This window comes from Lissotriton vulgaris, chromosome 9 (assembly GCF_964263255.1).
Source record: "Lissotriton vulgaris chromosome 9, aLisVul1.2, whole genome shotgun sequence".
Lineage (NCBI taxonomy): Eukaryota > Metazoa > Chordata > Amphibia > Caudata > Salamandridae > Lissotriton > Lissotriton vulgaris.
In genome coordinates this window covers 1,023,904,637-1,023,926,414 of record NC_141697.1, presented here as the reverse complement: position 1 = coordinate 1,023,926,414, position 21,778 = coordinate 1,023,904,637, and the positions used below count along the sequence as shown (strand labels likewise).

General features: G+C 46.5%; 1 protein-coding gene and 1 long non-coding RNA gene across 3 annotated transcripts in view; one reads left to right on the top strand and one right to left on the bottom strand.

Moving 5' to 3' along the window:
• Positions 1-21,778, bottom strand: part of SHISA5 (shisa family member 5) — a 299,801-nt gene that overhangs the window by 127,608 nt on the left and 150,415 nt on the right. The window lies entirely within an intron of this gene.
• Positions 14,344-21,778, top strand: part of LOC147692731 (uncharacterized) — a 28,969-nt gene continuing 21,534 nt past the window's right edge. Inside the window, exons 1-2 of the long non-coding RNA XR_015300067.1 lie at positions 14,344-14,462; positions 15,652-15,854. This is a non-coding gene — a long non-coding RNA (uncharacterized LOC147692731). The remainder of the gene's footprint in view (positions 14,463-15,651; positions 15,855-21,778) is intronic.

Sequence of the window (21,778 nt, the reverse complement as noted above, 5' to 3'; positions counted from 1 at the left end):
GTCATAGATCTTTGGTCCTCTATTTCTGTGTTTCCATGTCTCTGACCCAAAAATCTCATATCTGTGCCTTGTTTTTTCCTTTCCTAAAATCAGTTTTTTCCCTGTACGTCTCTCGGATTGCCTTGTCCCAGAATCATGGTGTTCCGCCCTACTCCCAAGGTTACCAGTTCTTTCACTCCCTGTCTTATGTCTCAATCCCAGTTTTTTCTTGTCCCAGCATCTAGGGGTCACTGACTGGGTACCAGGTCTTAAGTAAACTCTGCTGGAGCTGTAGTCTGTCAGTGGCAGATCACACAGATAATGCAAGACCTTCTTGCACTTTATCCCTCAGCTTTAACTGCAATACATTTATCATACTAAGGATCTATGCTAAATGTCATTGCAGTGGAGCACAGCAGTGTGTTAAGTTTATTTATGTTTTTAAAGAAGAAAGATGAAGTGGAGGTTGACAACATAGGAAATATGGGGAGCAACATATTTAAATCCTTTTCTGTTGCCACTCTGAATATAGCATTACAGCCTGTTGGCGTGTCTTATACCAGCAGTTAATGTCTCTCTCTCACAAAGTGTGGCTCAGAATTATAACCATGGAGAGGGCCATTAACAGGTGGTACTACTCGAGGACCAAGGGCTAAAATGCAGATACAACATTACAACTAGAAAACTTACATTATACAAAATATTAACAGGCAGAAACAGAAAGACGGCCATTGGAATGCTGGAGCAAAAGGTCTATGCCAGGGATTATTGGCACTCTTACGGTCTATTTTTGAAAAAGGGTTACACTTTCATAAATAATTATTTTTGGTACAGCTCTTTTGCACAAAATAAAATATGAGAAAAGAGTTGTGTCCGCGCCAGAGTTATGGAGGAGTTACGGGATGCTTGTGTGTGTGTGTATGTGTATGAAAAAAATAATATATATATACACAAAATATTAACACTAAATATATTACCAAATTAAATATAAATACATAAATATAAAACTATATAAACAAATAAAAATAAGATATTATTAAGAAAAGAATTGAAGTCTGGGGATAATCCATACTAATATTATAAAGAGAGCCCAAACCTTTGAGGCGGGTAATCTCAGTAACCACAGCACCAATCACAACACCCAATACAGCGTTGGAAAGGGCAGTTGCAGCAGAAGGACATAGGCTATGCAGACGGCCACCATATACATTTAAAAGGTAAAGGAACTGTGCCAGCAAAGTAGTCCCTTGTGGGCGTGTCTGCATTCTGCTGTGGGCATGTGCTGGGGGCGTGACAAACGCTGGGGGGGTGTGTCCGCGCTGTGGGCGTGTGTCCGCACTTCATGCCATGTGAAGCGCCAATTACGCAATTGCGTCGCATCAAGGGGCACGCTGGGGACGTGACTGACGCTGGGGGCATGTGCTACGTTCCGCACTTCATGCCATCTGGGTCGTACATTAAACAGATCGTGTGCTGGGGGTGTCACAAAGGCGTTCACCTCGAAGCGTGGTAAGTAACCATTCGCAAGTCTCCCTTGTGGGACTGCCCGTTGTCTCACACATACTGGGGTGCCAAATGCAGTGTGTGCCTTGGCCTGGGTGCATCTGAAAGGGCCGACCGCAGTGTCTGGCTTGGCCTGGGTGCGTCTAAAAAGCACTTGGGGCCGAAGAGCGTCGGTGTGGGTCATAAAAAAAATAAGAACAGCAGGAAACAATCATTCAAGACTCACACAATTCTAATTGTTAGACGGTCGCCGCTGGCCCTCAAGCGGGGGCACACGCAACTGAGCGTGTCTGCGGAGACAATTACTGCAGCCTCTCATGCCCGCTGTTACTGAACTATCACATTAAACCAAATTACACGCGCCTGCTAACATCAGCTAGGGCTGTAGCGGAATTCAGGCGGCGGATCACTACACTAAGTACATGCGCCTGCTAACATGAACCAGGGCTGCAGCTGGGCCTTAAGCGGGGGGACACGCACCTGCTAACATCAACCTGGGCTGCAGCTGGGCCTCAAGTGGGGGAACACGCGAATGACCATATCTGAATACACACATTACACATATTTTATTTCATACCCGGACAACGTCGGGACGGGCTGCTAGTAGATATACTATTCCCACTACAGTTTATGCAACAGTAATGAAAGCATAGGCTTTCAGAGGGGTTTCAGTTACTAGCCACTCCAAACAGGTCAACACTAAGAAAGGTATTGGATTTAGGAGCAGTAAGATTAACTATTCCACCTCCAGTCTCTGTAACAGTAGGGAAAGCGATGGACTTGAGACTGGTTAAATTTACTATTCCCACTCCCGTCTGTGCAATAGTACGGAAAGCGTTGGATTTCAGAGAGGTAATGTATACTATTCCCACTCCAGACTATGTAACAATATGGAAAGCATTGGTCTTCGAAGAGGTTACATTTACTATTCGCACTCCAGTCTGTGCAACAGTGGAGAAAATATTTAACTTCAAACACATTACATATTTTAATAACCCTATTAATTTAGAACAAATATAAACCTCCTAATATGAACATTAATTAACAAAAAAAAACAAATAACCTATATAAAAAATAAATAAACAATCAATTTATATGATTATTAAACAATTTATTAAAGACAAAATATTTAGTAATTGCTAAATTAACCTCCTACACTATATCCCCACAAACCAAGCAGCAAAAATCTAACAAAAATAAATAGGTATATAAACTATGGGCAACCCTGGGTCAACTTACAGCAAAAAGGAATATTGTACAACAATGGGGGGCAGTAATACCGCCGAAGATTAGAACCTGGAAGGCGGATATGGACTGGTGCATGACCAGGGAAAAAACGGTTTACGATGCGCGAGGCTGCCCTAAAAAATGGATTGCTATCTGGGCCAAATTGAATGCATATTGTGGGTATATTTGTGAGCCTCCTGTCCTTCCCTCCCTAGACGATAAAACGTCACCCTAATTGTACTTACCCATCATGTCTTAATGTAAAGGTGCTACAGAAAATATGTACTGTCAAGTCTGCAAAACAATATCTTTCAAGTATGTAAATGTCTAAAGGTGTGACTGGCTACTTTTTAATAAAAAGAATTATAAAAACAAAACAAAAAATAATAATAGGTATAACAATTTACATAATTGATAATTAACTAGTTATCTGTTAATTACTTACTAAATGTCCCACCCTATACCACTACACACCTAGCACCCGCAACTAAAACATAACTAAAATAAATCAAAATTATATAATGTACATCATTAGTAATTAAAAATGAATAAATAATTGATAATTATTACTTAACTTCCCATCCTATAGCCCTACAAACTGAACTGTCCACACCTATAATATAACTAAAAAATATATTTAGTTCACAATTTACATAATTAATAATCAATTAAATAATTAATAAATGAATTGTTATTTAATACTTAATTTCCCACCCTGTACCTCTACAAACCCTGCCACCTGCACCTAAAATATAACAAACACAAAAAATGTATTTCACAATTTACATAATTAGTAATCAATTAAATACATTCATAATTCATTGTTGTAACTTATTAACTTGCCACCCTATACCCCTATAAACCTAGCAATCTGATGCACTACAAATTACTGTTAGAAATCAAATTAAAAATTATCATTTCAAATTACAAACTATATTAAAAAATATTAAGACTTATACAAACAATAATAACACAAATTAATACATGAACTAAAACACATTAAGATAATTTAAAAAACGATATTTTTTACAACTATATAATTGAAAATTATATTAGCAACAACATTGTTAACAACGATATTACTTACCTGTAAAAAAACAAAAATCAATGTTATTGACAACGATATTGCTGCATCACGATATTTTCTTTCACAATATTTCTTTGCGCTTTTTCTGTATCCCGATATTCACAACTCAATATTTTGTCCAAATACCATTTAGAAGCAACACCCACTTCTGTGAACACACAACACATCAAGAATGCCAACACTTTACTTGAGGAGGAGTCTCCAAACCACTAAGAAGGAAATCAGAACAAACAGCATGTGTTTGAACCAAACTCTTATTTGAAATGTACTACCAAACCAAAGCAGCACAGAAAGAAACCAAGACGTCTGCAGAAGTGCCTGCCAATACCTTTTTATCCCTCTTCATTACTTGTAATGACTGGAGTGAGGCCCAGAAGGACTAAGAATAAGGAAGATTACAGGAAAGTACCTGGGACACTCCCAAAAAAATCCTCGTGCCAAGGATAACTTGTGCAGTGAGATTCACCTCACAAATGATCAACGGGGCGAAGATGGAAAACGACAAAACGCAATGAAGACTACTGGTGAGTAATCAGGACATTCTACAGCATACTACTGTTCTCCCTTGCACAACGCATGTGTGATAAACCTGCAGTCTGCAACTGAGGCTGTATGTATTCTGCTACATATCACTCAGACACACCCAGCAGACCACCAATCTACTGATTGCAGGTGGCATGATTCCGGTCACAGGAAACAGAGATTTCCTTTGTACGGGGGTGGTGTGGTGGTGGTGGGGGGGGGGGGGGGGGGGTTGATTCTCATACGTTTTTTATCGTTTGCTGTAATTCACTTTGACTTCTCGGTAAGTGGTACATATTTTCCACTCTGTCATTATAACGGCCCCTGTTGCGATGGTGCATTGTGTTATACGTCTCCCCTCTTGGAATTACAAAAGACATGCAATATGTTTACTAGCCCAAAGAGCCAAGTTCACCCCATCTCAGTTTGTGAACAAAATTGAAACGCCACAAGTTGATTTTTAACTCGGATAGACTCAAGAGACTTTTTCATTTTATGTCTGGCATTAGCCAAGACCTTATGGTTTCACTAATATTATATGTAGAACATTTACTTACAGGAGCTTTCAGTTAGCCCTCTTCCTCCGCCTGTCACTGTTCGTGTACATTTTTTCCGTCCACTACAGTATAAAGTATGGGACAATGGGCCGCCCATATGAGCCAGTGCCTAACTTCACTGTGAGTGATGGTGTTCTGCCCTTTCACAAGGAGTACATCACATATAAAGTATTTCCTTTAAGTGCCAGGTACTACGATGGCAACTTGTGCTTTTGGGATAAAATGTTGTTTTTACCCATTTGTTTTAAACTGCTGAGGGTCCAGTAGCTTCTTCAACAGGAAAGTTTTGCAAAAACAATGACAAAACAAAAACATTCACTGACAGTCAAATGCCTGACAACCAATGCCCGACCTATATGCTTTGCCAAAGCTTTTGTCATATTTGGGGTTGTGATTCCCAAATGCAAAATCTAAACTAAACTGTAAAGATCAGGCTCCTCATACATAAAATACCTCGAATTCAGATAATGTAATTCCTAACACGTACAACAGCAAAGATCTACGAGTTAACAAACAAGCATTTGCAATGCAGTGGTCTCGGCATTATTTTTTTCAAAGTATCGGCATTATTAAAGATAGAGCTATTGGCATTGCTCATGAAATTTGTTTTCATTTTCTTTTTTTTTTAAACATAAATAAATGGTATTGTCATTTACAATGGCAATAGGTGAGCATTAGACAGTAGTAGAGAGTATTCCCGGACACAGAGCCACACACACACACACACACACACACACACACACACACACACACAGACCGAGCCACGCACACACACGGCTCTGTCCGTGTGTGTGTGCGTGGCTCTGTCTGTGTGTTTGCGCGGCTCTGTCTGTGTGTGTGCGCGCGCGGCTCTGTCTGTGTGTGTGTGTGCGCGCGCGGCTCTGTCTGTGTGTGTGTGCGCGGCTCTGTCTGTGTGTGTGTGCTCGGCTCTGTCTGTGTGTGTGTGTGTGCGCGGCTCTGTCTGTGTGTGTGTGCGCGGCTCTGTCTGTGTGTGTGTGTGGTTCTGTCTGTGTGTGTGTGTGCGCGGCTCTGTCTGTGTGTGTGTGTGCGCGGCTCTGTCTGTGTGTGTGCGCGCGCGGCTCTGTCTGTGTGTGTGCGCGCGCGGCTCTGTCTATGTGTGTGTGTGCGCGCGCGGCTCTGTCTGTGTGTGTGCGCGCGGCTCTGTCTGTGTGTGTGTGCGCGCGGCTCTGTCTGTGTGTGTGTGCGCGCGGCTCTGTCTGTGTGTGTGCGCGCGGCTCTGTCTGTGTGTGTGTGTGTGCGCGCGGCTCTGTCTGTGTGTGTGTGTGCGCGCGGCTCTGTCTGTGTGTGTGTGCGCGCGGCTCTGTCTGTGTGTGTGTGCGCGTGGCTCTGTCTGTGTGTGTGTGCGCGCGGCTCTGCCTGTGTGTGTGTGCGCGCGGCTCTGTCTGTGTGTGTGTGCGCGCGGCTCTGTCTGTGTGTGTGTGCGCGCGGCTGTGTGTGTGTGTGTGTGTGTGTGTGTGGCTCTGTGTGTGTGCGCGGCTCTGTGTGTGTGTGCGCGGCTCTGTGTGTGTGTGCGCGGCTCCGTGTGTGTTTGTGCGCGGCTCCGTGTGCTTTTGTGCGCGGCTCCGTGTGTGTGTGTGCGCGGCTCTGTGTGTGTGTGCGGCTCTGTATGTGTGTGTATGTGTGTGTGTGTGTGTGTGTGCGTGCGCGCGTGTGTGCGTGCGGCTCGGTGTGCGTGCGTGCAGCTCTGTGTGTGTGCGCGTGGCTCTGTCTGTGTGTGCGCGCGCTGCTCTGTGTGTGTGTGGCTCTGTCTGTGTGTGTGTGTGGCTCTGTCTGTGTATGTGTGCGTGGCTCTGTCTCTGTGTGTGTGCGTGGCTCTGTGTCCGCGAATACTCTCGCCTACTCTCTAATGCTCACCTATTGCCATTGTAAATGACAATACCATTTATTTATGTTTAAAAAAAAAATCATGAGCAATGCCAATAGCTCTACCTTTAATAATGCCGAGACCATTGAATCGTAAATGCTTGTGTGTTTTTGTCTCTAGTGCTCAATGTCAAAATATGATGCTGAAAAAGAAATCCTCCTTGAATACGAGGGTAGTGCCCACCAATGGCAACCACAGGCACAAATTAAGTACAACTTGCCCATGTTGTTCAAGTTATTTGTGTCTCGTTCAGCATACCAACCTTTCACAATACAAAAACATTTATAGTTGCACTTACTGCCCCAACCTGAGTTTGTGCTATAAGTGGGTCAGAAAGGCCTTGGAAAGAATATAAAAGCAGACTCTGACTCGTCCCTGTGATTGGGTGGTGGTGGGTCGGTATTGTGTGTATTTTATGCCCCTCCCACGGGAACCAATTGTGAAGTGGGAGCTATGGAAACCTAATTTAATAATTATGTGTTGCAGTTTCCTGGTTCAACCATAGTGTTGAGGGATAAAAAGTCACTTTTGTTGCATTGCTTGAGCCAGGGGGTTCGGCGCTTTTGAGAGCCCTTCTGAAATAAATAAAACTGAACTTAAAATGGAATTGTTTACTGAATATGAATGTCGCTTTTGTAAACATGCTAAGCACTGCAACTCACAGTGTAGAATTTTCTCACGAAGGTTGTTTGTAATACACATCAAACACTTGCATCTAGGGAAACCAACAGTTACACAAAAAATATGAAATGAAGGTACATTGTCAGATGCCCTGACATCATCTCTCAGCTATCCTCTCACAAACAAAAGCCTTCGGTTCATCCCTCCTGTCCAAACCTGCATGAAAAGCTATCTCATCTTCCTGCGAGGCGCCTCCGGGGAGTAAAAAACAAGCAGTACGGGAGTGAGGGTAGGTGAGGGTGCCGCTGCCTGCTTGAGGGGGCAGAAAGAGGCTGCGCTACTTACTCCGTCAAGTTGACATTCAGCGATCCGCGAGCGCTGGAGCACAGGAAGTCCAGCGAGGGCCGGCAGTCCAAGAGCAGCGGCCGCCAGCTGGGCCCGCGCGCAGCAGCCACCGGAGACGGTGAGCGTTCACGGACGTCACCTTCATTATGGGGCTGTGGCGCGTGGCGGAGACGCCATCGCCGTGAGCGTGCACATCGGCAGCTCCGAGACTGACTCACGCGCGCGACCAAATCCCATGCGCGCGTGGCCCGCTCTTGTCTCTCCCTCTCCCATTGACGATGATGCGCGCGCGTGGCCAGCTCTTGTCTCCACTAGTTGTCTGCTGAGCCGCTGACTGTAGTTCTCGGCGAGAACGCGCTTTGCGCACTTCTAGCCGAGACCTAAATAGGGATATGCCTCAACACAATTTTTTTTTACATATTAAGCCTCCTCCTTTAGTTGTATCAACGACCACTTTCAATCAATCAATCAGTGACACTTGTAAAGCGCGCTACATACCCGTAGGGTCTCAAGGCGCTGGGGGGGGGGAGGGGGGGTGCCGCTACTGCTCGAACAGCCAGGTCTTCAGCTTCTTCCTGAAGGAGAGGTGATCTTGGGTCAGGCGCAGGTCGGGAGGGAGGGAGTTCCAGGTCTTGGCGGCCAGGTAGGAGAAGGACCTTCCTCCTGTAGTCGCTCTTCGAATGCGGGGGACGGCGGCGAGGGCGTGGTTGGCTGATCGGAGGTGGCGTTTGGGAGCGTAGAAGTTGACTCGGCTGTTGAGGTAGCTCGGGCCTTGGTCGTGTAGGGCTTTGTGTGCGTGGGTGAGGAGGCGGAAGGTGATTCTTTTGTTGACGGGGAGCCAGTGAAGGTCTCTCAGATGTCCGGAGATGTGGCTGGTTCGTGGGATGTCGAGGATGAGTCTGGCTGAGGCGTTCTGGATCCGCTGGAGTCTCTTCTGGAGCTTGGCGGTGGTACCGGCGTAGAGGGCGTTGCCGTAGTCCAGTCGGCTGGTGACGAGGGCCTGGGTGACGGTCTTCCTGGTCTCGGTGGGGATCCACCAGAAGATCTTCCGTAGCATGCGTAGGATGTTGAAGCACGCTGAGGAGACGTTGTTGACTTGCCTGGTCATGGAGAGGGAGGAGTCCAGGATGAAGCCCAGGTTGCGTGCATGGTCTGTCGGTTTGGGTGCGGTGCCCAGGGTGGGAGGCCACCAGGAGTCGTCCCAGGCGGAGGGTGAGGAGCCCAGGATGAGGACCTCCGTCTTGTCCGAGTTCAGTTTCAGGCGGCTGGTCGTCATCCATTCGGCTACCTCTTTCATCCCCTCGTGCAGGTTGGCTCTGGCGGCGGCGGGGTCGTTGGTCAGGGAGAGGATCAGCTGGGTGTCGTCGGCGTAGGAGATTATGCTGAGGTTGTGTTTGCGTACGATGGCCGCGAGGGGGCTCATGTAGACGTTGAAGAGGGTGGGGCTCAGAGATGATCCTTGGGGGACGCCGCAGATGACTTCGGAGGCCTCTGACTTGTACGGTGGTAGGCGGACTCTCTGTGTTCTTCCGTCGAGCAAGGAGATGATCCATTCCAGCGCCTTGTCCTGGATTCCGATGTTGCTGAGGCGCCGTGCTAGGGTGCGGTGGCAGACCGTGTTGAATGCTGCGGAGAGGTCTAGGAGGATGAGGGCCGCTGTTTCTCCATTGTCCATCAGGGCTCGGATGTCATCGGTGGCGGCGATGAGGGCGGTCTCGGTGCTGTGGTTGGCTCGGAAGCCGGACTGTGAGGGGTCGAGGGATCCGTTCGTCTCGAGGAAGGCGGCCATCTGCTTGTTGACGGTCTTCTCGATTACTTTGGCTGGAAACGGGAGGAGCGAGATGGGGCGGTAGTTCTTGAGTTCGGTGGGGTCTGCTGTTGGTTTTTTGAGTAGAGCGCTGAGTTCGGCGTGCTTCCAGCTCTCAGGGAAGGTGGCGGTGTTGAAGGATGTGTTGATGATGTCTCGCAGGTGGGGTGCGATGACAGCGTCGGCCTTGTTGAAGACGTGGTGAGGGCAGGGGTCGGTCGGTGATCCGGAGTGGATGGAGTTCATCGTGCGGATGGTGTCTTCGGTGCTGATCGGGGTCCAGGCGTGGAGGGTGGTGGTGGGGGGTGGTTGTTCGGTCATGGTGTGCGTTGGTTGGTTGTTGAAGCTGTTGTGTATGTCCGCGATCTTGTTGTGGAAGTATGAAGCGAGGGAGTTGCAGAGGTCTTGCGATGGGGTGATGTCGATGTTTCCTGCGCTGGGGTTGGAAAGCTCTTTCACGATGTTGAAGAGTTCCTTGCAGTTGTGTGCGTTGTTGTCCAACCGGTCCTTGAATGCTGTTTTCTTGGCGGCGCGGATCAGCTGGTGGTGTTTCCGGGTGGCAAGTTTGAAGGAGGTCCTGTTGTCCGGTGTCGGTTCCCTTCTCCAGACTTTCTCGAGGGCTCGGCAGTTCTTCTTGGAGCTCTTGAGTTCGTCGGTGAACCATGGGGCCTTCTTGCTGCCGGGTCTGCTAGGCGGGGTCCTCATGTTATGTTAAGTTAACTAAGAGTTCTATATCAACGCATTCCTGTTAGTATAGCTTCGGGCACTGTAAGGTTTATGTCACAGACCAGAGACTGTATTCTATTGGAGTCGGTTCATCGGTACTATGGGTGTGGTTAATATTTTGTGTATATGTTTTGTAGTAGAGGTTTGGAGTCTGTAGCCAGGACACGTCATCTGAAGGACTGGAGTGTGTATCTTGAGCTTGATTTATGTTAAGAGGTAAATTCTGTGTGTGCTTTTAGGGTATGAAATAGTCTTTGAAATGAGTGCACCTAAGGGATGCTGGTGTATTGTGTTAAGGGCGGTCTTTGGAGGCAAATATTGTTATAGGAAACATGAAGTGCAGCTGTGAGATCCGTGAGACTGAACTATATTGTGCCTTTGAGCTGGGTTGAATGCATGTGCATTGTTTTGACAGGAGATTGAGATTGTTTACTAATATAATCAATATTGTTTAAAGCGAAGAAATTAACAATTTATGTCCAGTTAATGTAGTCTTACCAAGTGGACTTGTCGCTTACGTCAGTGAAAAGAATAATTGACCGTGAACCCTCTGGGGGTCTCTTGCCTGCAGCTCTTCCACTAATTTGGGTGGAAATCAACTGCCCCCCCGATAGCGCCTGAAACAGCGCTGACTCAAACTATAGTAGCTCTATGTAATCTGTGAGTGGAGCCATAGACCATTATTTGCGTTCAAGAAGAGGGGCTCTTATGGTTAGAATGATGTAAGACCTACAGGTAATCGGTTCTACAGGTCAATCAGAGGCAACTCTTGTGGTTAAAGATGTTAAACAGATAAATATAATGAGCACACTTATTACTAGATTACCTATCTCATGAGATCATGTATACTGTTGTGCGTGAAACTGACTCTTCCTCAGCGCAGTGGAACATTTGTTTAAGGAAAACGTGTTACAGAAGATTTCTTTTGGGAAGCGTTTTTTTAAAACCAATTATGCTCTTTTTTGCACTTCAGTTGTACCAAAGATCTGATTGGCAAGTGGTTATTCTTTGCAGGGAGCCCCTACACTATTTGTGGGAATATTGTGTTTCGAGAACTAATAAGATGGTACATCATACCAACCAACAAGCATTGAAAATGCCAAAAAGTCTGCAATGGTTTTATATATATTTTTTCAAATATGTGATGGTAGTTAGGACCATGTTTCTATAGAAAAGCATTTTTTGACTTGCTTGTATCTTTGGCACCATTTGACAAATCTTAATGACATTTTGCAAAAAAAGGTTTCACAGCGAGTTTCAGGGAGATCCGTCAAGCGGGGGCCAAGAAAAAGTGGAGGGGAGAAGGGTGTTAAAAAAAAACAATTTCTTATGGTAATTCCCATAGGAGCTTAGAACACTACAACAGCCCGAACCGCCGGAAGGAATTGCACCAAATTTGGCAAGAAGGTAGATTTTGGTTTGCATATCACACTTTCAGTTATACAGTGTAACTCTGTTCAGAAGTTGATGAGAAATTTAAGTAAAAGCACAGATTCTATGGTGAGGTCTGACTGGCTGCAAATACTTCAACCAGGAAGGGATGAAGCCATTTTAGGACTCTGCTTCAGCCGAGTCCCATAAACAACTTTTTTTTATAAAACAGGAATGCCCTGACCCTATAGGTGCGGTGGTGGTGCTCCACTGTGTCCCTGACAGGGCCAACAATCACCTTTTTATTTTTGCTGTGAAAAAGAGACAAAGCCAAGCCGCAAATCCACAGCAACAAAAAAAAAAATACACGCAGGCTCCCGCACTCGTTTTGAATACAGTTCCTGGGTGGGACAAGTTCCAGTGGCATTTTTTTTGTTTTAAAAAGGGGGAGGGTGTGGGGGTACATGGCCCTCTCCGAATGCTCATTGAGCCCCCTGGGGCCACCATCTCTCAAGGGCTTCATTGATAAAAAAAGAGGGGGGCTTACAGGCCCCCCTTCATGGGCTCTACAAGCCCCAGGGACCACCACCTCCCCGTGGACAAAGAAAAATTGGTGGGTGGGGGCCCACGCGGACATCCCCTCACCCTCCAAGACCCGGGGACCACCAACTTCCCATGGTCTGCCCGTGCAGATCAAAGGAGGGAGCAGCGTACCCCTCTCCTGGAGCAAATAATGGCCATGGAGGCTACCCCCCTACCCCCTGGGCCGGCTCCTGCTATGCCCGGGGGTGCCCACCCCTGGGACACAACAGTTTTCTCTGACTTGACGGAGGCTTTGACGGCTCCTGCCAGAAGTTATAATTAGCTCAGATAACTATAACGGCTGAATTTCACTGTTATTTTTTAACCTTAGTTTCTCAAAAACTTCTAAACAGAATTACACCAAATCATAAACTGCACAATCTGCAGACTCAAGATCTAGATTGCTGCCAAATTTGGTACAATTTGTTCGACAGTTTTTGCGGTAGCCCGTCTTAAAGAAATCTATGGAAAATACATGGGGATTATGTGTTTCGGCACCCCCTCCCCGCTTTTTTTCTCAGCCTCGCTTGACTTTCCATGCACAAACCAGTAAAAAAGTAGAACCTTTTTGGACGGCTTCGTGGAGATTGGTCAAATGGTGTCAAAGTTATTAACAACACAAGACACACTTTTGCTATGAAACAGCTGACCCAACTAGAAGTACCTAGTGGCGATCACCACTAGGATGTATATATCAATAAGAGTGTCCTTGAAGCCCAGACACGTCAGCACTCGCCATAAAGTATCTGGCAAAGTGTGTCACGCTCAGTGTAATAACATCAACGGATCAGGAGGGATGACTCATTGCTACATTCTGTAGGCAGGCCAATTAAGATTAACACGTAAAAACCCCAATGGGTTAAGGAAGATGACAGAACACCCCTATATGTTTGTAAATATACGTATATTTTAAAATGACTTGTTTAGAAAAGACGAGGCTAGAGACACAGCTCTGTCTCTAGGCCTCACCGAAAAAGGAGGCAAGCTCGGTGTGATAGACGGATCAGCGGTCCCCTCCCCCTGCGGTCCCCTCCCCCCTCCAGTACCCCTCCCCTCAGCACCTTGAGATCCTTACGGGTGAGTAGTCGCGCTTTACAAGTCACTTGACTGATTGATTGATTATACACTAGCATCCTGTCTATACAGGGAACGGACACCGCCCGCTCATCTATTTCGAAGAAGAGTGCCTATCAGGCTGAGGAAAGGTCAACCTGACAGATACTCTTCTTGTTCAGGTCAGGCAGCTAGGGGTTAAACAAACATGCGCTAAATGTGCAGGCTTTTGGCTGCTCAAGTTGAATTTTGCCAGGCTGAGGATTTCACAGCTCTTTTGGTTGGGCCTCCTCAGCCTGGCTAAAGTGCCTCAAGGCCCTCCCCCTCATGACGAGGAGGAGCATCACTGATTGCCTCGGACCTGGGTGCTTCAGTTGTAAGCCCTGAAGGGCCCAGGGCAGACTGTCAATCAGTGACACCTCGTCACAGAGTGGATTGGGGTCAGAAGACTTATTGACCCCATCCCACTTTGTGAGGAGTGAAGAACTGCTGCCTTCTAGACAAGGCAGCAGTCCCAACCGTTCTGGAACCTCGGAGGCTTTCCTCTTGGGAGTTGCAGGGCAGGTACGTTTTTTGTTTAATGTTTGGTGCGTGTGTGCATGTATGTGTGTGTGTGTATGTGTATGTGTGTGTGTGTGTGCGCGTGTGTGTGTGTGTGTGTGTGTGTGCGCGTGTGTGTGTGTGTGTGTGTGTGTGTGTGTGTGTGTGTGTGTGTGTGTGCGCGCGTGTGTGTGTGTGCGCGTGTCTGTCTGTCTGTCTGTCTGTGTGCGTGATTGATCCGCCCACCCACCTCCCTACCAAAACTGTCGACCTCTCCTGGTGTGATACTATGTTCAAATCGAGAACCAATACACCAAATAGGGCCGTTTTAAATACCCGTGTGCCTAGGCCTTCAGGTGAGGAATGCTGCTAACAAGACACCCAGGGCACTGAAACCTTGGCCTGGGAAGGAATTAAGTACACAGAAGGCGAAGTTTATAAGAAAACAAAAACAGCTCCTCAGAAGGCGGAGTTTGGAAGAGGCGGGGAGGGAGAGAGAACAGTCAGTGACTCACTGACACATTCCAAGAAAGGGGCAGGGACTGCTCATGTCGGATGCCACGCTGATGTCACAGAGCCTGCTGAAGGGGAGAGCTTCCCGTCAATGATGTCACCAAACTCGCCGCTGCTCTTGGCCCAAAACAGCAGAGTTAAAAGGTAAAGGAGAACCCGAGGAGCTGCCAAAATCTACAAGGCTCAATGCCTGGAAATATCTCAAGGATTCTCACGGGCTTCTCTTCCCCTTGACCGTCCACCTTTCCTGGGTAAGACCACCCACCACCTCACCTATGCAGCTGCACGAAGGCCCCCCGTGGTCAAGCAGAAGCTGTGGTGCAGGTGGCCGCCGCCACAACTTTAAAAGCTCGACTTTTCCTTGACCCAGGTTGTTTGAATAGCGAGTTGAACTGTCTGCTGCCGTGCAGAGGACGAGCGAACTAATAACCTACCCGCTGGGTGTAACATGTGCGGTAATGTGTGCCAACATTTAGCAATGCTGTGTGGGAGGTGCTGGGGACTTCCACAGGAACGTCAGTTCTAAGCACATAGCAATACTTAACTGCAGATGCACGCCATGCCACAAATACCCCAAAACTGTACATTCATGACTTGTTTAGAAATAAGTCTTCGAGGCAGGAAGAAAAATATACTTGGGGAAAAACACAAATAAAAAGTTCCAGCTAACGTGCACCAGCAACAAGAGGCAAAATAGGCTTGTATGCAATATCCTGTACAGTGAATGGGTTTCCAAGTTAGACTAAGAGTAAGTCATTTGTACAGAAATTGACTAGGCTACCGAAGGAAGTCACTCAGACAGGACCACAAACTCTCCCAGACATGATCGCTCCAGTGGATTTACAGTCATGTTCCAGAAAGTTTTGAGTGTTAAACAAAAGTTCCCATATAGATGAGTGACCACAGTTTGAAGTAAGCTTTACAGTTTACTGGATGCCACAGCACTTCACAATCAGAGCTGGTGCGACATAATCCTATTCTGAAGTCGTAGACAAGGTGGCAATCCAGGTTTTGGAATCTCTGAAGCCTGAGGAAGAGTAGAGCCTGTTCCATAATGCTTACATGAGGCAGCAAAAGTCGACAGAGTTCAGGAAAGGAGAAAGCTCTCTCAATGGTACCATGCAACAAGAAGAATGTTTAGTAGCTGCATTCAGTTGATGGTTCAAGATAACATCCATAATATCACCCTGCGAAACAAAGATAGCCCAGTGCATAACAGAAGTCGCGAGCAACCGGTTGGTAGAACTGATAGGAGCAGCTCGGTGAAGGTGGTGGTTTAGGTGGCTTCTATCCAGCTGATTGTGACCAACATCTTTGTCTTATTTTCTTTTAGCATTAATGGCTGGGTCCACAGAAGGGCTACACCGTATATCCCTGGGTACAACCCTTCTACACCATTTGAAAACTATCAGATGATTATCCCAAAGATCACCAAGAAATCAAGCTGCATCCTAGTGAAAAAGACCAGAGCACCTCTTGAGCTCCATGCAGCAGATGGTTCTGTACTACCCTGTGACGACAAAGGACTTGACGATGGTAGGAAATACAGTTTATGTATTGATTATTTATGGTGGACTGCCTGCAGAAAAAAGGTTCTGACTCTTGCATGTGAGATTCTACAAGATAGCTGATAACAAATACTTTTGCTAAAAGGGCTGACATTGCCAGCGTTCTTAAATCCTCTCCACCGCTTACTTGTGTGTTTGTGTTTACAACTATTTCACTGGCACCAAGAAGAGTCAAATGTATACAGACCTAGGACCAGAGGTGCTATGAATATCCCAGAGTAGTCATGGCAGCTCCTAGCAGACTAAGTCTGGATGGTGTCTCGTTTGGGTATGGTACCTCAACTCAGCAACACCATACTTTGTTGGCTTGGCTACTGCTCCAATCCAGGCCAGATTGTGGGAAACCCAATAGCCAGAGCCTTTCTGTTGGATCTTCTAATGCGGACTACACTAACAGCCATGCTGCTTACCCTCTGCATGCAAGATTTTTTGTCAGTGGTGGTGTTGCATCAACAATACAGCTTACTACCTCTGGCCACTATTTCTAAACCTGTGAGATTGATGGCTCGCCACACATCCTTCCTGTAACCTGGTTCTAAGGAAGCCTATTTCCCTCCTAGCTAACTCTTCAGTTTTAGATGCATCTTTCTATAATGTGCTTTGATTAAAGCGGTTGTCAGTAGTTGTTTCAATGGTGTGTCATTTTTAACGTTTTACCTTTCCTGCCCCTGTAGAAGAAGCCCCATTAGCCTTGAGATGTTTGCATGCGAGCAGGAAACAGCATTTACAGATCACCGTAAATCTAACAAATGTGAAAAAATCAAGTGGTTCCACACTGGAGAGACTTCAGAGCGCAGCTGAGATATGGCAGGCCATCTCCAAGTGGTCAACCCGCACTATCACCACACCTTGCATTGTAGAGCTTAAACATAACTCATTAGTACACCAGGGGAGGGGTACAATTGAGACCCGTGTGGGAATGAAATTACCTGTTTTTTTTTAGTTTTTTTAAATAAAAAACGTGGTAATCAGAAAATAAAATCAGAAAGATGGTACACATCACTGCTGCGCCAGGAAGCTTACACTGGCTGCCTCTAAAACAGAGTTAACTTGAAGAAGCTTTACACAGAGCATATTCATTTCACTTCAAAAATACCTGTCTAAACGTGTGTGTGTGTGTGTGTGTGTCTGTCTGTCTGTCTGTCTGTCTACATATGTGGATTCTGTATGGCGAGAACCTAGCCAAAAGGCAGCACAGCTCAGTACAGGGTCAAAGGCAAGCAGTCACTATTCCAAAATGACAGCCTTTTTGGCAACCCGAGATCAGCATCTGACAACAGATCACTCCCATGTCCTTCCACAAAACGGATGCCAATGGAAAAACTCTGAGAACATGTGATGCCCAACATTTGGAACAGTTTAAACCGGATTTGTAGACAACAGATGGTTTTAAACTCAAAAGGAAACTCAAGAATGTATATCCCAGGCCTTCTCTGGACTCACTCCTGGACCTTCTGACCCCTGGATTTGTGTCAGCTGAGCCGAACTTCCCTACCAACTCTGGGACAATCTCAGTCAATGTCAACAAAGAGGCTACTAGTATCCTCCACTTACAACAGGAGCTTCAAGGCAGTCTTTAAGAAACTGAGCTTATGTGCTTTTCTCAAGGTGGGGGGTGGGGGGGGCCTTCGAGGGTATTGGGTGTGTTTCTGCAACGCTAAATCTGATCCACTCCTTAAAAAGAGCAGCAATGGCGATTCTGCCAGAAACCTCTGGCCACCATGGGGAAATCAAAACACAATGCAGTTTCGTGATGCATGCAAGCTTCCACCATCATGGTATTATTAACCAGTGGACCGGAAGCATGCATGGCTCCTTCCCCTGGCAGAGCCGTGGCACCCCGTCTTTGCCTTAGCTCACCTCAAAAAAACAACCCCAACACGCTCTGGATGCAACTGTCCAATCGATATCCACTGCCTCAATGCGAATCGCCAAGGAGACAACCCCTTATGAAACCTCTTGCCTTACTCTCCTCTCCTCTTGAAGGCCAGGGCAACAGAAACAGAGGGGTGACCAACCGTCTCCACCTACGGTGGCCCCATTTGTTCAGCTACCATCCTAGCAGGTGAGCAACACTAGGATGCTGTTCACTCTGTCGCCCTGCGTGTGACGTTGCCAGCTGCATCTATACCAGTCTTTAAATGGTACGCTGTGCCTTACCCACAATAAAAAATATACACACATATATAGTTAGAGAAGTTTACGGGGCCTTCAAAGGGAACGTGCAGTGAAGGGAAGTAAGTAAACAGTTTGTTTACCCTCTCCTGCATCACTAACAATCACCACAAATAGACATTCTAAAAATATTGCTATATTTGATGACGTCTGCTTGGGTTTTGCGGCATATTGTGACAACACTGATTGTACTGACCTATATAAAAGCCCCCAAATCTCTTAAATACCTTGGTATACAGGGTTGGCTACCTGTCTTGGGGACTACCACTGCATTATGCTCGCAGGATGTAGGCGGGGAAATGAGGCATGAGAAATGTGTATGGTAGGCAATGAAGAAAACCCATCTACAAATGCACAAGCAGTAGACAACAGTTTACACCTGCTGTTTGTAGACACCCCAAGGGTCTGGACAGAACAGTATGCGAGGCCCGCCCTGTAGAGTGCACTCTGTAGCAATCTCTAACAGAAGATTACTGGAGGAACGGTTTGTGCCTCAGTTATACGGACAGTGATTTTCAAGAACAGCATATCCAGCACAAAGCACCACGCAACAAAAGTGGTGGCGCCTCACGGCTCTGCTCTTTATAACAACACAGACACATCACGTTAGACAAAGCAGGTCTCACTTTCAATCAGCTGTTTTTTCGCCAACATCTGGGAATGGCCTCCAGAGTCCTTAACCAAAGTTTGTATTGTCTGCAGCGTCGAAAATAGTCTAGAAAGATGGTTTTAGAAAAAGGCACATCGCCGCTGGTACAACATGGTGGGGTCAATGCGGTTCCCAGTAAGCCACAGTCACAACTAGTCCTAACTGGTACTGCCTTGGCAGCACTAGTAGAGGGGTGGAAGATTCTACAGGAATTCAATATGGACGCCTGCGCTCAGTCAGTCCAAGTATTTTCACTAAAACAAAGGTGTACTTGCTGCGTGGGTTCACAGAGGTTTCAGGAATACCCTATGTGGTACCACATCTGGGATACTTGAATGTTTTGGAACTCACAATTGTCTCATTACAAGTTACAACCATTTACATTCGCCACGCAGCCCCGAAAACACGAGCCCCTATTCGCCTACGTGAATGCACAATCACTGACATTAAAATATAAAACTGCCGACCCTCCCTAACCTGGAGCACCTGTTGGCTACCAAAAAGTTCCATTACTCTCGTATTAAACGTGAATCACTCCTCCTGAAAAGTGCTGGTACTCTCTCAAATTATAGAAGTGCCTGCCTGCCCATCGTAAGCAATGTGTGTTGCTAACACTGCCGCTGCAGGGTGGAAATACTGCACGTGTTTTTTCCCTGTAGGGTGTCAGAAGATAAGTCTGTTGTACTATCCCGTGTACAAGTTACTGCTGGTGCTGGCTTACAAGAACCCCTGCTGCTGCCCCTGTGAAAGCTTGAACTGTACATGTGTGCTAGTCTGCACTTGTACAGCGCTCTCGACGGCGCAGCAAGAGAAACATCTGGAGAGAGGAAGCCAGCTCCCAACAAGCAAACAGCACTTAACCCGGGACATCGAGCAGCACAGAGCCAGGTCACTGCCCTATGACCCTTGGACAGACAGCCGCCTGCACTTGGAAAGCCCTTCCAACCTACTGGGAACAAGAGCGGGTGCCCTCAAGCTACGAATGTTCTTAGGTATGACAAAGAACGTATAATGCAAGCCTTTGCCTACTTGAGACACGATGCTTGGACAATGCTCTTTTACAGACGGGTCCATGTGGAACAGCAGGGCTGAAAGAGGCACGCCAAGCGCGTGAGCTTACCCCATGGTCCTGCCTTCGGAAGCAGCCGGACCAGCGTGCAGCTCTGCCCAACTTTCGTTTCCTGAAGTCTCGAAGAGCCGCTGCGAGTGAAGCGAAAGCGAGTCACTTCCTGAAACAGCCCGCCCGCCTCCGTGAGCTCCGAAGGGGTGGCTTCTGCCTGTCGTGACATCAAGGCAGACAGGGCGCACCTCGCCGCTGCCGAGGCTGCCTCATGGTGGGAGGCCGTCTTAAAGGAACATTGTCATTTCCACCGAGGTCAGTATCCGCAGGAACACACTGATGCTTCAGTATGAAGAAAGAAACCTTTGTTTAATTTCCCACACGATTAAAGCTTCCCCGGGTTAACACAATCGAGAGAGAATGTTCAAACCTTACACTGTTTCAATATTTTTGTAACAAATACAAAATCTAACTAGGATGGTGTGATAAATTGGCTGTTGATTTGGAGGCATAGGGGGCGAGGTGTTCGCAAGCACTAGCTACAATCCTGGTCAGGGTGAATCTCAAAAAGTCACAAAATTAACCTGTGCTCAATCCCATGGTAGCTTGTCACAAAAGCAGTCAGGCTTAATTTAGAGGCAATGTGTAAACAATGTATGCAGCACTTAAACAGTAATAAAGTGAAAATACATAACAATGAAAATCAGACCAATTTAGAAAAATCGAGTACATTTAAATACATTATTTGACACCAAAATGACAAAAATCCAATCAGTAAAACTGGAGTTATAAATTTATATATATATATATATATATATATATATATATATATATATATATATATATATATATATATATTTTTTTTTTTTTTTAATAGCCAACTGTATTGAAGTTTTACGACATGACAGCTTATGACACAGTGGACTATACCATAAAAATACATGAGTGACATTGTGGGGGGTAAGGGTACACAAGATGTACAACAGTACCATTTCAAATCAACAGGCCATAGTAATTACACCATTTGCCCCATATCCACGCATGCTTCTGGGGACAGCCATGCACTTCGAAAACAGGCTTTTCTTGATGGGTGCACCAGTCCATCCCTGCCCGCCATCTCCCAATCGTTGGTGGCCTTTCCAGTGTCCATGAATGTGCCATTTCCCGCTTAGCAACTAAACAGGCCACCCCATAGAATGCACATGCAGCTCTGGGCCCCTCCACTTCCTCCATCAGCCCAAGCAAGGCTACACAGGGGATGAACTCCAGAGGGCGGCCTAGGACATCAGAGATTTTGCAACTCACCAGTTCGCAAAACGGTCTCAGTATCAGGCATTCCAAGGCAACATGGTAGAAGTCCACCCCTGGAAGGGCGCATCGCGCACATGTTGATTGGGAATCCAAAGGCATGTACTACAACCGTTACAGTGTGAGATATGTCACATGCAAATAATTGAACGGAATCATATGCAGCAGTGTCGAGATAGCCAATTCCCTAAGTGCCATGCAAGCCTCTCTCCAGTCGCTGCCGAGGTCTGTCGAGGCCACCAGGAGCGTGAATCACCAGCAACCGCTAAATCACGGACCTTGCCCCTTTACCCAGTTTCCCATGAAAGATCCTCGCCTCCACTGGTAAAGAGTCCTCCGGAAAGTTGTAGGCTAACAGAGCATGGCGTAGCTGAAGGTACCTGAAAAACTGAGCTGAAGGTTCCTGAAAAACTGGAATTTTTAAAGTTTCAAGTGAAAAATAGCACTTAAAAGATCAAACCGCCAACCGCGGCAATCTACTTGCGTGAGACCAGGGCAAAGTCTAAAGATATGACCGACTTCGATGGTGCGTGATTCCAAAATCAATTACCTTTAAACCTAGAAGAAATTTCAAGAAAAGTTTCTGAGAAGGTAAAGTACAGCGAGCAAGGCAACCAGCGGTGTCCAAGGAAGAGTCATCACCAGGGAGCCCCTGGAGAAAGTTTCAGAGATTTCTACGTTTGGACTTCGCCTCCTTTTT